The sequence below is a fragment of the Oncorhynchus keta genome, unplaced genomic scaffold (assembly GCF_023373465.1).
Source record: "Oncorhynchus keta strain PuntledgeMale-10-30-2019 unplaced genomic scaffold, Oket_V2 Un_contig_18163_pilon_pilon, whole genome shotgun sequence".
Classification (NCBI taxonomy): domain Eukaryota; kingdom Metazoa; phylum Chordata; class Actinopteri; order Salmoniformes; family Salmonidae; genus Oncorhynchus; species Oncorhynchus keta.
In genome coordinates, this window is record NW_026280771.1 from 265,183 (window position 1) to 271,772 (window position 6,590).

The following is a 6,590-nucleotide window of genomic DNA, read 5'->3' on the forward strand; positions in this document are numbered from 1 at the left end:
GGGCCAAGAGGAGATATTATCTCTGTAATCAGTGATTTCTCTCACACTCTCTGGGTTTTGTTCAGGGTGCCGGTGCGGAGCTAACTGGCTGCTGTGATGCTGTTCAGACGTATGATCTGAGGAGATATTATCAGAAAGCAGCATCAGTTAGCCTATCAAACACCCCACTGGTTTATCTGAGGTGAGCAGAAGTTCTCTCACTACTGGATCTTCTGATGTCTCTTTCCACCGTCTCAGTGGTAGTTCAGCCATCAGGCTACTTGATTTCCTGTTTGTCTGAATGGACTTGTCTGAATGATCGCTGTCTCTGTGGTTAGGCTAGTCGTTAAGGTCATCATTAGGTTTCTTTGTAGCCACAAGTGATTAGTCTTTTGTCGTATCAACAATGGTTCTGCTTTAGCCTGTTTTGTCATGTAACTCTTGCTAAGTCATGTATTGACTTGAAAAATGAACAGTAAACATTACACTTAGAAAAGTTGTCTCTTTCTCTGTCCACTTCTGCCTCTATCCTTTCTCTCTCTTCTGCACCTCCTCTCTCTGCCCTCTTTCTCTGTCCACTTCTGCCTCTATCCTTTCTCTCTCTTCTGCACCTCCTCTCTCTGCCCTCTTTCTCTGTCCACTTCTGCCTCTATCCTTTCTCTCTCTTCTGCACCTCCTCTCTCTGCCCTCTTTCTCTCCCCACTTCTGCCTCTATCCTTTCTCTCTCTTCTGCACCTCCTCTCTCTGCCCTCTTTCTCTCCCCACTTCTGCCTCTATCCTTTCTCTCTCTTCTGCACCTCCTCTCTCTGCCCTCTTTCTCTCCCCACTTCTGCCTCTATCCTTTCTCTCTCTTCTGCACCTCCTCTCTCTGCCCTCTTTCTCTCCCCACTTCTGCCTCTATCCTTTCTCTCTCTTCTGCACCTCCTCTCTCTGCCCTCTTTCTCTCCCCACTTCTGCCTCTATCCTTTCTCTCTCTTCTGCACCTCCTCTCTCTGCCCTCTTTCTCTCCCCACTTCTGCCTCTATCCTTTCTCTCTCTTCTGCACCTCCTCTCTCTGCCCTCTTTCTCTCCCCACTTCTGCCTCTATCCTTTCTCTCTCTTCTGCACCTCCTCTCTCTGCCCTCTTTTTCTGTCCACTTCTGCCTCTATCCTTTCTCTCTCTTCTGCACCTCCTCTCTCTGCCCTCTTTCTCTGTCCACTTCTGCCTCTATCCTTTCTCTCTCTTCTGCACCTCCTCTCTCTGCCCTCTTTCTCTGTCCACTTCTGCCTCTATCCTTTCTCTCTCTTCTGCACCTCCTCTCTCTGCCCTCTTTCTCTGTCCACTTCTGCCTCTATCCTTTCTCTCTCTTCTGCACCTCCTCTCTCTGCCCTCTTTCTCTGTCCACTTCTGCCTCTATCCTTTCTCTCTCTTCTGCACCTCCTCTCTCTGCCTCTCTTTCTCTGTCCACTTCTGCCTCTATCCTTTCTCTCTCTTCTGCACCTCCTCTCTCTGCCCTCTTTCTCTGTCCACTTCTGCCTCTATCCTTTCTCTCTCTTCTGCACCTCCTCTCTCTGCCCTCTTTCTCTGTCCACTTCTGCCTCTATCCTTTCTCTCTCTTCTGCACCTCCTCTCTCTGCCCTCTTTCTCTGTCCACTTCTGCCTCTATCCTTTCTCTCTCTTCTGCACCTCCTCTCTCTGCCCTCTTTCTCTGTCCACTTCTGCCTCTATCCTTTCTCTCTCTTCTGCACCTCCTCTCTCTGCCCTCTTTCTCTGTCCACTTCTGCCTCTATCCTTTCTCTCTCTTCTGCACCTCCTCTCTCTGCCCTCTTTCTCTGTCCACTTCTGCCTCTATCCTTTCTCTCTCTTCTGCACCTCCTCTCTCTGCCCTCTTTCTCTGTCCACTTCTGCCTCTATCCTTTCTCTCTCTTCTGCACCTCCTCTCTCTGCCCTCTTTCTCTGTCCACTTCTGCCTCTATCCTTTCTCTCTCTTCTGCACCTCCTCTCTCTGCCCTCTTTCTCTGTCCACTTCTGCCTCTATCCTTTCTCTCTCTTCTGCACCTCCTCTCTCTGCCCTCTTTCTCTGTCCACTTCTGCCTCTATCCTTTCTCTCTCTTCTGCACCTCCTCTCTCTGCCCTCTTTCTCTGTCCACTTCTGCCTCTATCCTTTCTCTCTCTTCTGCACCTCCTCTCTCTGCCCTCTTTTTCTGTCCACTTCTGCCTCTATCCTTTCTCTCTCTTCTGCACCTCCTCTCTCTGCCCTCTTTCTCTGTCCACTTCTGCCTCTATCCTTTCTCTCTCTTCTGCACCTCCTCTCTCTGCCCTCTTTCTCTGTCCACTTCTGCCTCTATCCTTTCTCTCTCTTCTGCACCTCCTCTCTCTGCCCTCTTTCTCTGTCCACTTCTGCCTCTATCCTTTCTCTCTCTTCTGCACCTCCTCTCTCTGCCCTCTTTCTCTGTCCACTTCTGCCTCTATCCTTTCTCTCTCTTCTGCACCTCTCTCTGCCCTCTTTCTCTGTCCACTTCTGCCTCTATCCTTTCTCTCTCTTCTGCACCTCCTCTCTCTGCCTTCTTTCTTTGTCTATCTGGCAGTTTGACACAGTCTGACAGGAAGTTGATTAGCTTGTCTGTTTGACGTGTCACTTCCACGACAGCCTCATCAAGTGATTCTGGACAAACCATTAGAGTAAGAGGCCTTTCCTGTTTAGGTTCTTGTCAAATGTTTTCGAATGAAAAATATCTATGGTATCCACAACGGAAGAGGTTTTCACGTCTTTTGAACCTGGATGGTGATTAGCCCTTCAGCTCGTCTTTGGCCCTTCAGCTCGTCTTTGGCCCTTCAGCTCGTCTTTGGCCCTTCAGCTCGTCTTTGGCCCTTCAGCTCGTCTTTGGCTATGAGTCGGTGGGTGTTTACACAAGTCACTCTGTTTACCATGGCTACTCAATACTGCCACTCTGTCTGATATCATCATCAAGAGATGAATCATGTTTGTGTATTTTTTTGTGTGATTTCACAACTTTTCCTTTGTACAAACTAATTAAAGAATCACCCACTTCTAACTGAGACAGATGAGAAGTACTGTGTGTGTGTGTGTGTGTGTGTGTGTGTGTGTGTGTGTGTGTGTGTGTGTGTGTGTGTGTGTGTGTGTGTGTGTTGTGTGTGTGTGTGTGTGTGTGTGTGTGTGTGTGAGGGGAAAGGGTGTGTTCCGTCACATCTGCTTCCTGACAGAAAGATGGATGAAAGGGGTGCTCTGCCACATCTCTGGGACCTCCAGATGAGGAAAGAAGAGGGAGGAGGAGAGAAAGGAGGAGGGAGAGAGAGAGGGAGTAACACATCTCTGGGACCTCCAGATGAGGAAAGAAGAGGGAGGAGGAGAGAAAGGAGGAGGAGAGAGAGAGGGAGTCATCTCTGGGACCTCCAGATGAGGAAAGAAGAGGGAGGAGGAGACAAAGGAGGAGAGAGAGAGAGGGAGTAACACATCTCTGGGACCTCCAGATGAGGAAAGAAGAGGGAGGAGGAGAGAAAGAAGGAGGAGGGAGAGAGAGAGGGAGTAACACATCTCTGGGACCTCCAGATGAGGAAAGAAGAGGGAGGAGGATAGAAAGAAGGAGGAGGGAGAGAGAGAGGGAGTAACACATCTCTGGGACCTCCAGATGAGGAAAGAAGAGGGAGGAGGAGAGAAAGAAGGAGGAGGGAGAGAGAGAGGGAGTAACACATCTCTGGGACCTCCAGATGAGGAAAGAAGAGGGAGGAGGAGAGAAAGAAGGAGGGAGAGAGAGAGGGAGTAACACATCTCTGGGACCTCCAGATGAGGAAAGAAGAGGGAGGAGGAGAGAAAGAAGGAGGAGGGAGAGAGAGAGGGAGTAACACATCTCTGGGACCTCCAGATGAGGAAAGAAGAGGGAGGAGGAGAGAAAGAAGGAGGAGGGAGAGAGAGAGAGGGAGTAACACATCTCTGGGACCTCCAGATGAGGAAAGAAGAGGGAGGAGGAGAGAAAGAAGGAGGAGGGAGAGAGAGAGGGAGTAACACATCTCTGGGACCTCCAGATGAGGAAAGAAGAGGGAGGAGGAGAGAAAGAAGGAGGAGGGAGAGAGAGAGGGAGTAACACATCTCTGGGACCTCCAGATGAGGAAAGAAGAGGGAGGAGGAGAGAAAGAAGGAGGAGGGAGAGAGAGAGAGAGGGAGTAACACATCTCTGGGACCTCCAGATGAGGAAAGAAGAGGGAGGAGGAGAGAAAGAAGGAGGAGGGAGAGAGAGAGAGGGAGTAACACATCTCTGGGACCTCCAGATGAGGAAAGAAGAGGGAGGAGGAGAGAAAGAAGGAGGAGGAGAGAGAGAGACTCTAACACATCTCTGGGACCTCCAGATGAGGAAAGAAGAGGGAGGAGGAGAGAAAGAAGGAGGGAGAGAGAGAGAGGGAGTAACACATCTCTGGGACCTCCAGATGAGGAAAGAAGAGGGAGGAGGAGAGAAAGAAGGAGGAGTGAGAGAGAGGGAGTAACACATCTCTGGGACCTCCAGATGAGGAAAGAAGAGGGAGGAGGAGAGAAAGAAGGAGGAGGGAGAGAGAGAGAGGGAGTAACACATCTCTGGGACCTCCAGATGAGGAAAGAAGAGGGAGGAGGAGAGAAAGAAGGAGGAGGGAGAGAGAGAGGGAGTAACACATCTCTGGGACCTCCAGATGAGGAAAGAAGAGGGAGGAGGAGAGAAAGAAGGAGGAGGGAGAGAGAGAGTGAGTAACACATCTCTGGGACCTCCAGATGAGGAAAGAAGAGGGAGGAGGAGAGAAAGAAGGAGGAGAGTCTGAGAGAGGGAGTAACACATCTCTGGGACCTCCAGATGAGGAAAGAAGAGGGAGGAGGAGAGAAAGAAGGAGGAGGGAGAGAGAGAGGGAGTAACACATCTCTGGGACCTCCAGATGAGGAAAGAAGAGGGAGGAGGAGAGAAAGAAGGAGGAGGGAGAGAGAGAGGGAGTAACACATCTCTGGGACCTCCAGATGAGGAAAGAAGAGGGAGGAGGAGAGAAAGAAGGAGGGAGAGAGAGAGGGAGTAACACATCTCTGGGACCTCCAGATGAGGAAAGAAGAGGGAGGAGGAGAGAAAGAAGGAGGGAGAGAGAGAGGGAGTAACACATCTCTGGGACCTCCAGATGAGGAAAGAAGAGAGAGGAGGAGGAAAGAAGGAGGGAGAGAGAGAGAGGGAGTAACACATCTCTGGGACCTCCAGATGAGGAAAGAAGAGGGAGGAGGAGAGAAAGAAGGAGGAGGGAGAGAGAGAGGGAGTAACACATCTCTGGGACCTCCAGATGAGGAAAGAAGAGGGAGGAGGAGAGAAAGAAGGAGGAGGGAGAGAGAGAGGGAGTAACACATCTCTGGGACCTCCAGATGAGGAAAGAAGAGGGAGGAGGAGAGAAAGAAGGAGGAGGGAGAGAGAGAGGGAGTAACACATCTCTGGGACCTCCAGATGAGGAAAGAAGAGGGAGGAGGAGAGAAAGAAGGAGGGAGAGAGAGAGGGAGTAACACATCTCTGGGACCTCCAGATGAGGAAAGAAGAGGGAGGAGGAGAGAAACCCGCTCTGCTAGAGTTTGGGAGATATCAAGGAGGGAGAGAGAGAGAGGGAGTAACACATCTCTGGGACCTCCAGATGAGGAAAGAAGAGGGAGGAGGAGAGAAAGAAGGAGGGAGAGAGAGAGAGGGAGTAACACATCTCTGGGACCTCCAGATGAGGAAAGAAGAGGGAGGAGGAGAGAAAGAAGGAGGAGGGAGAGAGAGAGGGAGTAACACATCTCTGGGACCTCCAGATGAGGAAAGTCTGGAGGAGGAGAGAAAGAAGGAGGAGGGAGAGAGAGAGGGAGTAACACATCTCTGGGACCTCCAGATGAGGAAAGAAGAGGGAGGAGGATAGAAAGAAGGAGGAGGGAGTCTGGGAGTCACATCTCTGGGACCTCCAGATGAGGAAAGAAGAGTCTGGAGGAGAGAAAGAAGGAGGGAGAGAGAGAGGGAGTATCACATCTCTGGGACCTCCAGATGAGGAAAGAAGAGGGAGGAGGAGAGAAAGAAGGAGGAGGGAGAGAGAGAGGGAGTAACATCAGAAATGATCTTCCCAGCCACAGCCCCAGCTCAAAATAAAATCTCTGGGACCTCCAGATGAGGAAAGAAGAGGGAGGAGGAGAGAAAGAAGGAGGAGGGAGAGAGAGAGGGAGTAACACATCTCTGGGACCTCCAGATGAGGAAAGAAGAGGGAGGAGGATAGAAAGAAGGAGGAGGGAGAGAGAGAGGGGGAGTAACACATCTCTGGGACCTCCAGATCTGAAAGAAGAGGGAGGAGGAGAGAAAGAAGGAGGAGACTGAATGAATGCACACGACCTTGACTCCCACGTCTCATGAGGAATGGGAAAGTTGTCATCGCAAAGACTCTTCACCTCTTTCTCACCCGCTATCGCTCTAGCTCTCTAGTCTGATATCCCCTCTCCTCTCCTCTCCCTGCCTCACCCAATCTTTTTTTACCAGTGTCTGTCTCTCTCTCTACCTCTCCAGTCTGCTGCCACCAGTGTCTGTCTGTCTGTCTGTCTGTCTGTCTGTCTGTCTGTCTGTCTGTCTGTCTGTCTGTCCGTCCCTGTCTGTCCCTGTCT